Raw genomic sequence first — 18,279 nt, forward strand, 5'->3', positions numbered from 1 at the left:
GTATGGTTAGTCGCCGTGCCATGGGCCCCCGGGTATGATTTTGGGTTGTGGCCGGTCTATTTCGTGGCCACATGTGACTGTGAGTGATGTGGAGGTGTCTGGGAGTCTGTTAGTTGGGGTCGCAGGAAGCACTGCACTGGATGTGAGTCTTGGCTCTGCTATCAACCTAAATGTCATCTCCCTGCGGTGTGACTCAGTTTCCCCTCATGAAAAGTGAAGGTCATTATCCTTACCCTTCTCTCTCCATTCACTGATATAGTGGAGATACAAGAGTAGGTTCTGGAAGAATTCTAACAACCATTAGAAGGCTGAGAGGCTCCCAGGAGTCTGAGGGAAGAGGGAAGGCCTGTGCTCCAGGGGTCAGTGAGAGATACCATAGCCTTTCCCCTTGAGCCTTGCCCAGCCGATTCATCACACGAACCAGGTGAGTGAGCGTACAGGATTAGGGGCGAACACTTTCTGACTCTGAGAAACAAGCTGCAGTTTATCACCCTCACAGGCTGTCAGTCCCACCCTGGATCCTGAACAAAGGGAAAGAGCAGACGGCAGGACGTGCAGGCATCTCCTGCCACATGGAACCCAGGTCACCACTGGCCTTGCCATCAGCCATGCCCAGGCTTTATCACTGTCTCTTGTTTCTTGGAAGGATACTGCCCACAGGAAAGCAACTCAGGCTGTGCCTAGGAACCATGGTCTAGGGAAGCCCGGGTCAAGAAAGAAGACTTAGTCAAGAGAACAGAACTGCCCAAACTAGAAGCCAGCTTTGCTGAGGGGAAGGCTTGTCCGGGGGATTCAGGGCAGGCAGGCCTGGCCTCCATTAGCTTCACCAGGGCCTGGGGCGGCAGCAGTTTTTTTTTCTTCCAGGCCCTGCTTTCTCAGAAGCCATCGTGGTTGCTGCTCAGCCAGGACTCTGGGTCCTTCATGGATTGAGGCCACCTTGTTGGGCAATCTTACTGAGCTCACTCACTCCCCTCTGTTGCTCAGTGTGAGGAGACATTCACTTCACAGCCCCATCCCCTGCCCTTCTGCCTGCCTATAAGCAGGTCTGAGGAACAGCTACCCTGGCTGGTCTGGCAAACACAGACCCTCCTCCCGGTGACCTTTAACCTGCCCCCCAGGAGCACGCTCCCTTTTTCTGCCCTAGGATGAGAGGCAGAGGCACAATCACCCTGGGTCCTCAGGGGAGGAGGTGGTGGGAGGGAGAACAGGTTAGACCCCAGAAGTGAGAGTTCTTCATGTCCATGGAGTTCTACAGACCTTACGAAGCATGTACACATTCACTGTCTCATTTGATTCATTCATTCATTCATTCAATTAGCAGACACATGATGTGCCAAATACTCTCATAGGTGAAGAGGATACAGCAGATAATATAATAGGCAAAGTCCCCACCATCATGGAGCTCATAGTGGGAGATAGAAAACAGACAAGTAAAGGAGCAAGATAATTTTGGATAACAATAAGGGAACAAGGAAGTCAATCAGGGTAAAGGGTACGTGTGTGATTATGATGTGACTGTGTGTGTGGTGGGTACGGCTGTGCTAATCTAGATGGGGCAGTCAAGGAAGACCTCTCTGAGGAGGAGACATTCATGATCAGAGCCCTCAGTGATAAAAGGGAGCCAGCTCTGATGCTCTCGGGGAAACTTTCTAGACAGAGGGAACAGTGTAGAGATTTAGGAGCAGAAACGAACTTGGTATGTGTGAGCGGCTATAACAAGGCTGCTGTGGGGAGACTGGTGGAGAGGAGGGAAGGGACCAGCAGGTCCCAGCACTTGTGGACCTGGAAGGCAGATGGAGCAGATGTGACCATCTATTGCTTTTGTTTTTGTTTTTTAATCTTCATTTTATTGAGATATATTCACATACCAAGCAGTCATACAAAACAAATCATACATTCGATTGTTCACAGTACCATTACATAGTTGTACATTCATCACCTAAATCAATCCCTGACACCTTCATTAGCACACACACAAAAATAACAAGAATAATAATTAAAGTGAAAAAGAGCAATTGAAGTAAAAAAGAACACTGGGTACCTTTGTCTGTTTGTTTGTTTGTTTCCTTCCCCTATTTTTCTACTCATCCATCCGTAAACTAGACAAAGTGGTGTTTGGTCCTTATGGCTTTCCCAATCCCATTGTCACCCCTCATAAGCTACATTATTATACAATTGTCTTCGAGATTCATGGGTTCTGGGTTGTAGTTTGATAGTTTCAGGTATCCACCACCAGCTACCCCAATTCTTTAGAACCTAAAAGGGGTTGTCTAAATTGTGCGTAAGAGTGCCCACCAGAGTGACCTCTCGGCTCCTTTTGGAATCTCTCTGCCACTGAAGCTTATTTCATTTCCTTTCACATCCCCCTTTTGGTCCAGAAGATGTTCTCCGTCCCACGATGCCAGGTCTACATTCCTCCCCGGGAGTCATATTCCACGTTGGCCAGGGAGATTCACTCCCCTGGGTGTCTGATCCCACGTAGGGGGGAGGGCAGTGATTTCACCTTTCAAGTTGGCTTAGCTAGACAGAGAAGGCCACATCTGAGCAACAAAGAGGCATTTGGGAGGAGGCTCTTAGGCACAATTATAGGGAGGTCTAGCCTCTCCTTTGCAGCAACCATCTTCCCAAGGGTAAAACCTATGGTAGAGGGCTCAACCCATCAACCACCAGTCCCCTATGTCTGTGGTCATGTTAGCAACCATCGAGGTGGGGTAGGCCAATACCCCTGCATTCTCCACAGGCTTCTCAAGGGGGCACTACATATTTTTTTCCTTGTTTTTTTTTTTTTTTTTTAGCTTTTTTTTTTTTTTAAATCAACTGTATGAAAAAAAAAAAAATACAACAAAAGAACATTTCAAAGAGACCATAACAAGGGAGTAAGAAAAAGACAACTAACCTAAGATAACTGCTTTACTTCCAACCTGTTCCTACTTTACCCCAAGAAAGTTACCTAATATAGAAACATTTCTGTGAACTTGTTCCTACTATATCAATCAGAAATTAACAGACCATAGTCATTCCTGGGCATCCCCAGAACGTTAAACAGCTTATCTGCCCTTCTTGGATTATTGTTCCCCTTCTTTAATTGCTCTCTATTGCTATTTCCCCTACATTATAAACCATTTGTTTTACATTTTTCAAAGTTCACATTAGTGGTAGCATATAATATTTCCCTTTTGTGCCTGGCTTATTTTGCTCAGCATTATGTCTTCAAGGTTCATCCATGTTGTCATATGTTTCACGAGATCGTTCCTTTTTACTGCCGTGTAGTATTCCATCGTGTGTATATACCACATTTTATTTATCCACTCATCTGTTGAAGGACATTTGGGTTGTTTCATCTCTTGGCAATTGTGAATAATGCTGCTATGAACATTGGTGTGCAGATATCTGTTCGTGTCACTGCTTTCCATTTTCTGGGTATATATCGAGAAGTGCAATCGCTGGATCGAATGGTAACTCTATATCTAGTTTCCTAAGGAACTGCCAGACTGACTTCCAGAGTGGCTGAACCATTATACAGTCCCACCAACAATGAATAAGAGTTCCAATTTCTCCACATCCCCTCCAGCATTTGTAGTTTCCTGTTTGTTTAATGGCAGCCACTCTAATCGGTGTTAGATGGTATCTCATTGTGGTCTTAATTTGCATCTCTCTAATAGCTAGTGAAGCTGAACATTTTTTCATGTGTTTCTTGGCCATTTGTATTTCCTCTTCAGAGAACTGTCTTTTCATACCTTTTGACCATTTTATAATTGGGCTGTCTGTACTACTGTCATTGAGTTGTAGGATTTCTTTGTATATGCAAGATATCAGTCTTTTGTCAGATACATGGTTTCCAAAAATTTTTTCCCATTGAGTTGGCTGCCTCTTTACCTTTTTGAGAAATTCCTTTGAGGTGCAGAAACTTCTGAGCTTGAGGAGTTCCCATTTATCTATTTTTTCTTTTGTTGCTTGTGCTTTGGGTGTAAAGTCTAGGAAATGGCCGCCTAATACAAGGTCTTGAAGATGTTTTCCTACATTATCTTCTAGGAGTTTTATGGTACTTTCTTTTATATTGAGATCTTTGGTCCATTTTGAGTTAATTTTTGTGTAGGGTGTGAGGTAGGGGTCCTCTTTCATTCTTTGGATATGGATATCCAACTCTCCCGGCCCCATTTGTTGAAAAGACCATTATGACTCAGTTCAGTGACTTTGGGGGCCTTATCAAAGATCAGTCGGCCATAGATCTGAGGGTCTACCTCTGAATTCTCAATTCGATTCCATTGATCTATATGTCTATCTTTGTGCCAGTACCATGCTGTTTTGGCAACTGTGGCTTTATAATAAGCTTCAAAGTCAGGGAGTGTAAGTCCTCCAACTTCGTTTTTCTTTTTCAGAGTGTCTTTAGCAATTCGAGGCATCTTCCCTTTCCAAATAAATTTGATTACTAGCTTTTCCAAGTCTGCAAAGTAGGCTGTTGGAATTTTGATTGGGATTGCATTGAATCTGTAGATGAGTTTGGGTAGAATTGACGTCTTAATGATGTTTAGCCTTCCTATCCATGAACATGGAATATTTTTCCATCTTTTAAGGTCCCCTTCTATTTCTTTTAGTAGAGTTATGTAGTTTTCTTTGTATACGTCTTTTACATCTTTGGTTAAGTTTATTCCTAGGTACTTGATTTTTTTAGTTGCTATTGAAAATGGTATCTTTTTCTTAAGTGTCTCTTCAGTTTGTTCATTTCTAGCATATAGAAACATTACTGACTTATGTGCATTAATCTTGTATTCCGCTACTTTGCTAAATTTGTTTATTAGCTCTAGTAGCTGTATTGTCGATTTCTCAGGGTTTTCCAGATATAAGATCATATCATCTACAAACAATGACAGTTTTACTTCTTCTTTTCCAATTTGGATGCCTTTTATTTCTTTGTCTTGCCGGATTGCCCTGGCTAGCACTTCCAGCACAATGTTGAATAACAGTGGTGACAGTGGACATCCTTGTCTTGTTCCTGATCTTAGAGGGAAGGCTTTCAGTCTCTCACCATTGAGTACTATGCTGGCTGTGGGTTTTTCATATATGCTCTTTATCATATTGAGGAAGTTTCCTTCAATTCCTACCTTTTGAAGTGTTTTTATCAAAAACAGATGTTGGATTTTGTCAAATGCTTTTTCAGCATCTATTGAGATGATCATTTGATTTTTCCCTTTTGAATTTTTAATGTGTTGTAATACATTGATTGATTTTCTTATGTTGAACCATCCTTACATGCCTGGAATGAACCCCACTTGGTCATGGTGTATGATTTTTTTAATGTGTCTTTGGATTCGATTTGCAAGTATTTTGTTGAGGATTTTTGCATCCATATTCATTAGGGAGATTGGCCGGTAGTTCTCCTGTTTTGTGGCATCTTTGCCTGGTTTTGGTATTAGATTGACGTTAGCTTCATAAAATGAGTTAGGTAGTGTTCCATTTTCTTCAATGTTTTGAAAGAGTTTGAGTAAGACTGGTGTCAGTTCTTTCTGGAAAGTTTGGTAGAATTCCCCTGTGAAGCCATCTGGCCCTGGACATTTATTTGTGGGAAGATTTTTGATGACTGATTGGATCTCTTTGCTCGTGGTGGGTTGATTGAGGTCTTCTATTTCTTCTCTGGTCAGTCTAGGTTGTTCATATGTTTCCAGGAAATTGTCCATTTCCTCTACATTATCCAGTTTGTTGCCATACAGTTGTTCATAGTATCCTCTTATAATTTTTTTAATTTCTTCAGGATCTGTAGTTATGTCACCTTTTTCATTCATTATTTTGTTTATATGCATCTTCTCTCTTTTTGATTTTGTCAGTCTAGCTAGGGGCTTGTCAATCTTGTTGATCTTCTCAAAGAACCAACTTTTGGTGATATTTATCCTCTCTATTGTTTTTTTGTTCTCTATGTCATTTATTTCTGCTTTAATCCTTGTTATTTCTTTTCTTCTACTTGGTTTAGGATTGGTTTGCTGTTCATTTTCTAGCTTCTTCAGTTGACCCATTAGTTCTTTGATTTTGGCTCTTTCTTCCTTTTTAATATATGTGTTTAGTGCTATAAATTTCCCCCTCAGCACTGCTTTTGCTGCATCCCATAGGTTTTGGTATGTTGTGTTCTCATTTTCATTTGTCTCTACATATTTAGCAATTTCTCTTGCTATTTCTTCTTTAACCCACTGATTGTTTAGGAGTGCGTTGTTTAACCTCCAGGTATTTATGAATTTTCTAAGTCTCTGATGGTTATTGACTTCTAATTGTATTCCATTGTGGTCAGAGAATGTGCTTTGAATAATTTCAATCTTTTTAAATTTATTGAGGCTTGTTTTATGACCCAGCATATGATCTATTCTGGAGAAAGTTCCGTGAGCACTAGAAAAGTATGTGTATCCTGGTGATTTGGGATGTAATGTTCTGTATATGTCTGTTAAATCTAATTCATTTATCAGATTGTTTAGGCTTTCAATTTCCTTATTGGTCTTCTGTCTGGTTGATCTATCTATAGGAGAGAGTGATGTGTTGAAGTCTCCCACAATTATTGTGGAAACATCAATTGCTTCCTTTAGTCTTGCCAGTGTTTCTCTCATGTACTTTGTGGCACCTTGATTGGGTGCACAGACATTTATGATTGTTATTTCTTCTTGTTGAATTGCTCCTTTTATTAGTATGTAGTGGCCTTCTTTGTCTCTCAAAACATCCCTGCATTTAAAGTCTATTTTATCTGAGATTAATATTGCTACACCTGCTTTCTTTTGGCTGTAGCTTGCATGAAGTATTTTTTTCCACCCTTTCACTTTCAATTTCTTTGTGTCCCTGTGTCTAAGATGAGTCTCTTGTATGCAATATATTGATGGTTCATTTTTTTTGATCCATTCTGCGAATCTATATCTTTTAATTGGGGAGTTTAATCCATTTACATTCAACGTTATAACCGTGAAGGCATTTCTTGAATCAGCCATCTTATCCTTTGGTTTATGTTTGTCATATATATTTTTCCCCTCTCTCTATTAATATCCTTTATTGTACCCATACCGAATCTCTTTAGTACTGAACCTTTCTCCAAGTCTCTCTGTCCTTTCTTTGTTTCTGTGTCTGTAGGGCTCCTTTTAGTATCTCCAGTAGGGCAGGTCTCTTGTTAGCAAATTCTCTCAGCATTTGTTTGTCTGTGAAAAATTTAAGCTCTCCCTCAAATTTGAAGGAGAGCTTTGCTGGATAAAGTATTCTTGGCTGGAAATTTTTCTCACTCAGAATTTTAAATATATCGTGCCACTGCCTTCTCGCCTCCATAGTAGCTGCTGAGTAGTCACCACTTAGTCTTATGCTGTTTCCTTTGTATGTGGTGAGTTTCTTTTCTCTTGCTGCTTTCAGAACTTGCTCCTTCTCTTCCATGTTTGACAGTGTGATCAGAATATGTCTTGGAGTGGGTTTATTTGGATTTATTCTATTTGGAGTTCGCTGAGCATTTATGATTTGTGTATTTATGTTGTTTAGAAGATTTGGGAAGTTTTCCCCAACAATTTCTTTGAATACTCTTCCTAGACCTTTACCCTTTTCTTCCCCTTCTGGAACACCAATGAGTCTTATATTAGGACGTTTTATATTATCTATCATATCCCTGAGGTCTGTTTCGATTTTTTCAATTTTTTCCCCATTCTTTCTTTTATGCTTTCATTTTCCATTCTGTCACCTTCCAGGTCACTGATTCGTTGTTCAAGTTCCTCTAGTCTTGTACCATGAGTGTCCAGAATCTTTTTAATTTGGTCAACAGTTTCTTTAATTTCCATAAGATCATCTATTTTTTTATTTAGTCTTGCAATGTCTTCTTTATGCTCGTCTAGGGTCTTCTTGATATCCTTTGTATCCCATACTATGGTCTCATTGTTCATCTTTAGTTCTTTGAGTAGCTGCTCTAGGTGCTGTGTCTCTTCTAATCTTTTGATTTGGGTGCTTGGGCTTGGGTTATCCATATCGTCTGGTTTTTTCATATGCTTTATAATTTTCTGTTGTTTTTGGCTCTTGGCATTTGCTGAACTTGATAGGGTTCTTTTAGGATTTGCAGACCAATTGAAGTCCTTATCTCTAATTTATCAGATCTACAGCTTCATGGAGTACACTTTCTCTAACTAACCAGCAGGTGGCGTCCACGAGCCACCTGTTCTCCACAAGCCAGTTCTCCCCTGCTTTGCCTTTGTGGTGAGTGGGGGAGTGAGTCTTGTGGGGTCCAATTGGTGTACCAAGCTTGCGTGTGTAGTTGGTGTTGCCCGCCCTGTATATGGGGCGTATTTCTGGGCAGTCAGGGAGGGGGGTGGCTCTAACAATCAAATCTCCCTGGTGATCCTGGAGTTTTAAAGCTGCTGCAATAGTCTAATCCTTCAGTTCAGTCCTGCCACAGTTTGTCTCTGCCACTGACCCACAAGTCCTTGGTATTGGCGTATGGCTTCTGAGACTTGCAAGTGGGTCCCTCTTCCAGGCCGTGCACCCCCTTGTCCTCTGTTGAGGGATGACTGTGCTATGTCACAGGTGAGTGCCGTCACCCCAGGGCGGTTCTGGGCTGTGTAGGGAGGCTCCCAGTCTGCTGAAATGATGGCTGAATGGGGCTTTGTTAATTCACACTGCTCCACCTTCTCAACTCTGGGACAATCAGCTGAGGTTGCAGGGAAGCCTAAGGTCCACACCCAGTTTTGTGATGTGTGCCTGTTATTTGAAGCACTTCCGTCACACTGGGTTGTGTGGGGCAGCTCTGGGCTATGGGGCTGGCGATGGGCAGGAGTGTTTCCTGTCCACCAGGATGATGGCTGTGAGCGGACACCCCCCTTTTCTTGGGAAGTTGTGGTGTTTAGTGAATTTTCTCAGCCACTGGATTATTGCCTTTTGTCTCAGAGCTCTCTCAGTTCTGCTCTTGTCTTGACCTGCCCAAATTGCAAGTCTTTGAGGCTTTCTGTATTGGGCTTCTTAGAGTAATTGTTTTAGAAAAAAGAAAAAAGGATTGAAAAAAAAAAAAAAAAAGGCCCTCCTCACAGATCTAATGGTTTATTGAAATGCTAAGAGACAAAGCAATTAGGGCCATTAAGGAAAGGTCCACAGGGCAGAGAGATCAGCTTTTCTTCGGGATTTGCATATAAGCCTGAGGGCCTGAGCTCTGCCCTTCCCCTTTCTATGTTCACCAGAACTCCAAAAATCCTCCGCTTTTATTTTGGAGTTTTTCATGCTGTTTTTTTCTATGCCTGTCTCCTCTCTGCTGGGCTGGCTGCTCTCAGATTCTCTGGTGTCTGGTCTCAGTCTACCTATGGTTGGAGTTTGGATCAGTAGAATGAGTTTCCGATAAGAGCTGCCACTGCAGTTCTCCCTTCTCCTTCCCGGAGCTGACAGCCCCTCCTCCCACGGGACTGAGCCTGGCAGGGAGGGGTGCGGGTCCCCTGGCCCCAAAAACTTACAGATTTTGCTGATCTCAGCAGTTCCACATTTTCATGAGTGTTGTATGAAGTATGCCCAAAGTCAGATTGCTCTGTGGTGTCCAGTCCACACAGTTCCTGGCTTTCTACCTACTTTTCTGGAGGAGTAACTAAAACATACAGCTCACCAGTCCGCCATCTTGCCCCACCCGTCACCCCATCTATTGTTGTATGTATTTTGCAAGCAAGGAATGTGAACTTCAAGGAGGTTAAGTCACTTGTCCAAGGCCAGATCAACTCGATATTGGAGTTCATGCTTGTACATCATTTTTCAGACTCTACATCTAGTGCTCACTCCTGTCCTGGCTCCTCTGTGGAGTGTGCTGGGGCAGAAGGAGCTCCCCAGCTTCCACCCTCCTGATGCAGAAACTGCTACCTCATGTATACATCACCAGGTGCTGTCTCTCCTTCTGGCCTTTGAAGATTCCCATTCATTCATTCACTCAAGAAATATTTGTTGAAGACCTACTATGTGCCAGACACCTTTCTAGGAGCTGGGATACAGCAGTGAAAAAAATGGACAAAATCTCTCCCTGCATGGATCTTATATTTAAGGGATGGGTGTTAGAAACCAAGTAAATAAATATCTGTAAAATATCTTCAATGGTAATAAATACAATTGAAAAAAGCAAGACAGAAAAGTCAGATAGGATATGGATTCAATTTTAAATAGGGAAGTGAGGGAAAGCTTCATGGAGCAAGTGACATCCCCCTCAAAGATCTGAAGAAGGGGAGAGGGAGCCATATAGCTGTCTAGGGGAAGAGCATTCCAAGCAGAGGACACAGCAAATGTAAATATCCTGAGGAGCCTGAGAAGAGGCAGCCAGGAGGCAGTGTAGCTGAGGTGGAATGTGCGAGGGGAGAAGCAAAGGAGATAAAAATGGGGAGGTAGTGGGGACTCAGATCATGCCAATCTGCATCATGCTACCACTTCCCTGCCATTCTAGGTCCAATCCCGTAGGTGGTAGTGCCCAGTGGATATTCTCATTCCCAGATTCTCCCCACAGATCCAGGGCTCACTTATCCAAAGACCTCAGCCACACAGAGAATCTCCAAGACAGAGGTTTGGAGCAGGCAAACCTTCCTCCCCAGAAGGAAAAGATGAAGGTTTAAATAGATGATGACATAAAGCTAAGAACTCCAGACTCGGCTGGAGCAGTGTTTCAACAGTGAAAAAGCATCTTACACCACTTGACTTCATCTTAGCTCTTCAGATATTTTATGCATTAAATAACAGCTCGATCGTAATGAAAGCTAGTTACATAAATTTGGGGAAAACAGCAACCAAAGTACTTCTTATAACACAAGACACCAGCACTATTATGGTGTCATTGCTCTTAGCTGAAAGTGAGTTACTGAGAGCAGGTACTTCATCAGGATACATAATTTTGGTATTTCTCACCTTGCCATCAGGGATACTGACTCAAAAGATCATTTACTATTAGCCAAGAACAATCCATCTCCAATCTCCTTTATATCGATTCAACACTCATAAACTGGTAAGGGTGCATTGCTCACCTTTGCCCACAGCACTTGAAAGCATGTGTGCTACACAAATTACTTGGTACTAGACTCTAGACTCATCGAAGTACCACCTAGGTATCAAAGTACCACAGGGCTTTGTGCAGTGTAAAAAATAAAGGTCAGATTCCATCAACATGAAGTTCACGGAGGTGTACCAATAAGTGGTCGAGGGGGGGTGGAGCATGGTGTGGCTAAAATCTATGATCTGGAGTTGGGCTGCTTGAGCTCAAATCCTGGCTCTACCACTTACTGGCTGTCTTTCAACAGTGTGAAAGCATCGTAAGCGACTTGACTTCATCTTAGCTCATTGGACACATTAAATACATCAAATAACAGCTAGAGCTTCATAAAAGGTATGAAATCCAGGGTGGGTGTCTTAACCCAAGCCTCAGTTTCCTCATCCACAAAATGGGGATAGTAATGCCATCTAACTCAATATTAAATGAAATAACCATTGTAAAGCTCTTAGCACAGAAATCACTCGAGAAAAGAAAGTTATCATTATTAGATTTTTGTTACAATAAACAGTATTAGAAATAATAGGGCTAATCAGTTCAGAATAGGCATGTTTACTGTTGTAATGAAATTCAGGATCATAGTCAGTGAATAAAGCATTGTCGTGAGTGTTATAAAATTGGTTTCTGTACCTAAGCCTCCTGCAGCATCAAGTAATAAGACATGGCCCCAGTTAACTGTCTCAAGGGGTCTCCTCCAGCTCGGATGTGCTTCTCCAACAGGATCTGCTCCAGTGTGGCCCGATACAACACAGGGGGAAAGATGAAGTGGGGAGGGTCTACCCTGGCTGCAGTTTCCTGGGAAAGTTTTGCTTGATCATCTTACCCTTGGCTGGCTAATTTTCCTCTGATTCACATTCTCTCCTGTTGTGTGGGGCTGCCCCAATTTCCCTTGGTAGGATGTGAAGCTGGAATGATGGGTTGAAGACCCGAACCCCACACCCCCTCTCCCTCCCCTTCCCCACACTCCTCCTCTCTCACCTGATGTCAAGGTTGTATAGGGCGGGATGATTTAAGTCTCCTCTTGGGGCAGCATCCACACCAGCTGCTGGAGCCAATGGAAGATGCAGTTAAACCTCTCACAAACTGTCTGGCAATGGAGAACAGCTGGATTCCTGGCAGGAAGAAGAAGAGGGAAAATTAGATCTTTTCCACACTCCCCACCCCTTGCTTGGGCCAGTTCTTTTGCTCAGCTTTCTCTAACCCATGCACTTAGGCCACACACAGGCTGAGGCATGGGCCTGGTTAGAATAGGCTGGGGCATGAGCCAGGAAGTGGGCCCCTGGGCTTCTGCTCCATTGTGCCTCCCTGGCTTTCTACCCACAGACATCAGAAGAAAAACCAAGAATGAGCTGCTGACTCAAGAAGGAAGAATGAGGACCAGACCATGTTTGGCAGCTGGGTCTGGAACTCCGGTTCCACTGTCATTTCAGCCAGCCCCTCTGGACCTCAGTTTCCCTACTTGGGCTTTACGCTGTCTGCTCAGGCCCTCCCCCTGGAGGATAAGGATTGAGACAGCATATGTGACCTGTAGAGGTGGTTTAGAGATCCAATCCCAAACTTCAAGATGAGGCAAGCAGAACCTGCCCTTTCCAAGCAGGAGCCCCTGGACTAACCGGGACCACAGCAGGTGCCAGGACTTGAAGACAGACATCACCCCAGGACGCTCTGCTGGGGCTCCCTTGGCTGGAGCTCAGGCCTTCACAAAGCGTGCCAAGCAGCTCATCGGCATCTCTCTCCCAGGCCGACACTGCAGAACTCCCTGCTCAGGAACGCTCTCCCTGCCGCGCTCCACGGAGGTGGAGCTTCTCCACACAAGGTTCTTTTCCCTTGTTTGATAAACACAGATTTCTCTGACAAACAGCCCTCAGGATCCTCTAGCCACCAAGTGGTGCGAGTCCAGGGCCTAGGAGCCTGACCCTGGGGCCGCCAGATGACCTTGGGCAAATGACTTCATTCCTCTCTGCTTCAGGATCCGCATCCGTGAAGTAAGGATGATAATCTCCGTCCTGCCTAATCCCAATGGATGTTCAAGGATCAAAATGAAGTTACTTATTCTTTCGTTAATTGTAACAAAAGCATTATACCAAAGCTAATTGTCAGTACTACGGGGATATAAGGGAGAGGGATGGGATTTTTTTTTTTTTTCCTTCTTCCTTTTTGGAAGAAATGGGAATGATCTCATATAGATTGTGGTGGTGAATGCAAAATTATGTGATTATACCAGGAACCATTTAGTGTACACTTGGGATGGACCATATGGTGTGTGAATAGAAGAACTATTTAAAATTTTTTAAAAATAAAAAAAAAATACAAACCAAAAAATGAAGTTACTATGGGTGGAAAGTATTATTTAAATACAAGCTATATAAAGATAATTCCGCTATAGATTTTTTTTTTCTTTGCTTTCTTTCATATTACTGTATGTGAGTGATGTGAATGAGATTAGTTTGGAGTGAGGAGAAGGCCTGGTCAGGGGCACACTGTCTTACTGAAGAAGGTTGATGAGCCAGAGAGAAGTTGTAGGAAGGCTAGAAAAAAAAACAAAATAACACTAAGTAAAACAAACAAAACTCCCCTCTGGAATCCAAGGATTCAAAGTCTTCCTGCTGCCTCTCTAATGTTACCTCCATCTTGGGCAAGGCGAAGGTATAATATGTGTAAAATTATTATCCAAACAGTCCCACTAGGATATGAACCACCCTACCCCTTCATAGAACTCTGCCCAAGGGTCTCAAACTTGAATTAAAAAAAAAAACAACAAGAAAAGAAGAGTATATACCATGGAGATGTTTATCTCACTGGATCATAAGCATCAGCTAAGAAAGCAGAAGCCAGGCAGTCTTGAAAATCCCTGCACTCTCCTCAGTTATGAACAGTACGTTTCTCAAGAAGACACTTGCAGAGGAGAAATGACGATGGCAACGATGATGATAAGACACTCTCACCACCATCACTTTTATTGTGTGCTAGGAACTCTACCTGCTGCATTCCCAAACCTTACAACATCCTTAGAGGCAGATGGGATTATTGGTTAGAGCAGCACTTCAAACTTGAGCATGGTCCAGAACCACCTGGGAGGCTCTTAAATCACAGATGGCCAGGCACCACTCTCAGGGTTGATAATCTAGCAGGTCTGAGGTGGGGCCCAAGAACTTGTCTCTCTAACAAATTCCCAGCTGATGCTGGTGTTGTCTCTCTGGGAGTCACACATGGAGATCCCCTGAGTCAGGTATTCAGATGAGATCCCTTAAAAATTGCCATCTCCCCACAGTCACACAATTTTAAAATACCTAAGCTGCAATTTGAACCTAAGTCTGCTGACACCAAATCTTACACCAGTTCCTTGAAGCCTCATGGTCTCTTGGAGCTGAACCCCATGCATTAGAAATGTGCAGCCAGGCCCGGAAGTTATCTAGTCTCTAAAGCTATTTGAAGAAGACCTGAGGATGGGGCAAGGAAGGGAAGGAGGGTAGATGTGTGACACTTGGGCCAGGCCTGGGGACCATGTCAGTCAAATTTCACCTAAGGCAGGAAAGGTTTCCCTAGGCCATCCTGGATGCTTGGTTTCATGCCAATTGTCCCACCAGCCAGAGGTGGTCCTCATAGAGAACCATATCTAAAATCCCAAGTCAAGAAGTCAGCCCACAAACTTACCAAGAGACCTACCTCTCCACACCAATACTGGGTGGCAGGGTCTAAGCTCTAATGAAATCAGTCTTACTAATTGCTGTGACTCATTTCCCTTCTTTATGAAAAAAGGAGAATGTTTCCTGTCACCTAGAGGCCCCAGAAAGGTTGTATGAGCAAGTAACACTTAACGATAAATACACAGTGCTGAGAGCTCTATGGTGATGGGTGTTCTGTAGACACCAGCCATCATCAGCGTTATTGATGATGCAGACCACTGTGATCTGGAAGGTTTGCAAAGCTTTTTGCAAATGTGCTCCTCCTCGTCAATATTGGCGAGAACTTTAAAGATTTCCTGGAAGGAAGTATTTCCTGTAGATTTTAGCTTGATCCTCTGTCCTAAATTTTTATTCTAAGAAAATAAAACAATGATTTTGTTCAGTTCTCCAATTTCCACTACTCTGTCTCCTGGTCCTAGCACTGCCATGCTGGCTGCCACCAAATGCCACGTCAGGCATTAATTAAAAGCAAATTGGGTTTAAAAAATAGTGAGACATCTGCCTATAATGTCTTATCATTACAATCAGGCAAATTGGCTTCTAAAGCAACTGCAAAATCATTTCAGGAGGATTTACATTCAGCATAAAGAAAACACAGCAAAGCGGGGCCTGGGCAGGTTGGCTGCACCCTTGCACCTGGCGCACCTGGGCTGTTGGAAAGGGGGCAGACAGGCAGGGTTATTGCTATGCTATTGCTGTGCTATTGTTCTGTCTGTGTTGAATTCACAGTCCCTGTGGCTCTGGGTAGGGCAATTCCCAGCTCTTAGAACCCCACCTGTCTAAGGTAGAATCCTTTCATTTGTGCCTCCCTGGGACCTTCCAACTCTCACCTGGAGCGACTCTGCTGTGGGAGGCTCCGGCCTCACTGAGTCAGAGGGGGCAGGCATCTCTCTTCATCCTGCCCCAAAGGAAGCTTTCAGAAATCCAACAGCAGTTTTCAGAGCCAATAACAGAGAGAAGGGAAGAGCCTTATCTTTAAGCACCACCTGATAAATGTCTTCTACACTTCAGCCAGAGGAAAACCGTTAATATCCCCTTACAAAGAGGCCTTTCTTTAATGAGACTTTGAGATTTGAGTAATTCATTCTATTCCCCTTTTTTGCCTTGGCTGCCAGACATCTCAAAACTAAATGTAATATTCAATTATGGTCACTAAATTAGCCTAGATTTTTAGTATAATTATTTCAGCTCCTTCTCCTATATAGTTTCGAGCATCTATTTTATATCTTATTGAACACATGCTATTTAAAGTAAGTCAGGCTCCGAGCTCACATTAACCCTGCATTTCAGCAGAGATGGAAACAGTCTTACAATGCTTTAGGGAGCTGAAACTAGCCCAAATTTGTTAATGAGATGAACAATAAACCAATATTTGTAATAGGTGTCCTTTTTGAACTATTCCAAAAAGGAGGTAAAAAAAGAACTCTGATACTATTTATTGAGTCCTTCCTCTTTCCTGGTCACCTTAAATATCTTATTTCATTTAAATCTCACAGCGACCCTATGAAATCAGTTGAATCAGTCCCTATGATTCTACCGTAATCCCCTCTGTAATCTGGAAACAGATTTCTTTCCCAAGTTTCCATGATTAACTAGCAGAACTGAGATGAGATATAAGTCTGATTTCAAGGCTTATTCCAGGCCATTACTATCCTATATAGTGCCTTTGTGTAAAACTAAGGAAGGTGCCCCGTGGGAGGACATGGTTTTACAGTGATAGGACACTGCCTTCATGTAAATAGAGTTTACGCTTTAGAAAGGCTGAGACTAGAAGCCATTCTCCTTCCTTCTCATACACAGCCCTGAGAGAGGGAGACTGCTCATTCTCACCAAGCTACATGTTTTCCCCTCCTCTCGGGGCCACACCACTGGAGCATATTTCCCAGCCCCCATGCACCCTGACAGGGCCATGTGGCCATTCCTGTTCAATGACATTAAGGGCAGAAATTATGCACATCACTTCCAGGTTTTGTCTATAAACTCCTAAGCAGTCCCCCATACTCTTCTCCCCCATCCACTGGCTGAATGGAGAGAATTCTGAGGACTAAGGGAGATGGAGCCGTGAATTGGAAGGATTCTCGAGTTCCTGAATGACTCTGTGGAGCAGAGCTGATTCCACCTCCTTCAACCTGCATTGAACTGTTATATGGATGAAAAATGACATTTTATTTTGTTTAAGCCACTGGAATGTTGGCGTTATTTGTTATGGTACTCGACTTACCCTAATGCAAGCGCAAACTTTCTTGTCTCCTTTTGGCAGGCTTGTCTGAAAAGATTCAAATAACCTGTGGCTAAAAGCAATAAAGTTCCAACCCAAGGAGACAAGGCTGTGGAGAGACTATTCCATCTCCTTATTCTCTATGAAAAATTCTCCAAAAATCACCTCCATTTGCTTTTATCTGTCACATAGCCCCACCTTCAAGAACATTTCAAGTTAATCTCACTTTCCATTCAGAGATATACCCATAATTTTGAATCACAGAATTGCAGTATGCTTGAGCTAAAAGGAACCTCTAAGCTAATTACTACAATTGTTTTTTGAAGATGAGGAAACTAAGGCCAAGATGAATGACTTGCCTGGAGTCACGGAACCAAAGCTAAAACCCAAGTCTTTTGACTCCCTGAGCAGGATGCAAGCCATGCTTAGGACTCATCCTGCCCTCCCACTGCCAGCAATTTCTAAATCGCACAGCTCCAAGGAAAGAGTGACAGAGCAATGCAATGTTCCCTAGGTTTCCAAGGCGACAATCAATGCCTGCATTAAAACCTCTTTAAGATTTTGAGCTATTCCCTGGCATGTCCCCTGTGTTCCAGTCAATGGACCATGACCGCCATTCAAATGTAAGCCACTTCAGGCAGGGACATTTGAGCCTACTTCTCTTTCACACCAAGAGCAGGGAGCACAACGTCCTGAATCACAGCACCCCTACTTCCTTCCTCTTGTTTACTGATGCTATGAAAATAAAGAATAGCCTCCCTCTGAGGTCCCTACCACCTTTTTGTAAAATTTTGTCTCCAATTTTAGTTGAAATTAGCAATTGTCCTCTCCAATTATGTTTGCAGCAACATCAGGATAGGAAAGATAAGAATCCAAAAGAAAAAGAGATAAAAGCTTCCATCCAAATGACACTGGAGTGGAAAATGAGGAGCAGGGATGAGAGGCTGGTGGGCTTGTTCAGCCTGCTTGCTGCTTAACAAAACCTGGCTGGGGAGCGAGTGTGGTCTGGTGCTGGCCAGAGTGCTGAACTGGGAACCAGAGAGCAATTGTGATTCCATGCTCTATTCTAAAAGCAATTTTCTCTGTGATGGTGAGAAGCCTCTGCCTGACACTAAGCCTCAATTTCCCCTGCTGTATAAAGCACATGACTAAAAATCAGAGAAAGTCAGAAATGGCATTTTATCTCACTGCTTCGCTTTGTAGAGGAACAAACCCAGGCCCAGAGAGGGGGAGAACATGCCTAAAACCACCCAGCTAATTAGCAGCAGAGGTAAGACTGGAACTCAGGTCTCCAACCCGTAGCCCAGAACTCAGCGCTGCCTCCTGTTTCTTGCACAGGAAATGTCAGGGTCAATGACCCTAAAAAGGGCTCAGAAGAGAAT

At 43.2% G+C, this 18,279-nt stretch overlaps 1 long non-coding RNA gene across 1 annotated transcript in view; it reads right to left on the bottom strand.

Moving 5' to 3' along the window:
* Window positions 1–18,279, bottom strand: part of LOC119534099 — a 232,239-nt gene that overhangs the window by 61,161 nt on the left and 152,799 nt on the right. Inside the window, exon 2 of the long non-coding RNA XR_005216955.1 lies at window positions 11,972–12,105. This is a non-coding gene — a long non-coding RNA (uncharacterized LOC119534099). The remainder of the gene's footprint in view (window positions 1–11,971; window positions 12,106–18,279) is intronic.

Source organism: Choloepus didactylus, chromosome 5, assembly GCF_015220235.1.
Source record: "Choloepus didactylus isolate mChoDid1 chromosome 5, mChoDid1.pri, whole genome shotgun sequence".
Lineage (NCBI taxonomy): Eukaryota > Metazoa > Chordata > Mammalia > Pilosa > Megalonychidae > Choloepus > Choloepus didactylus.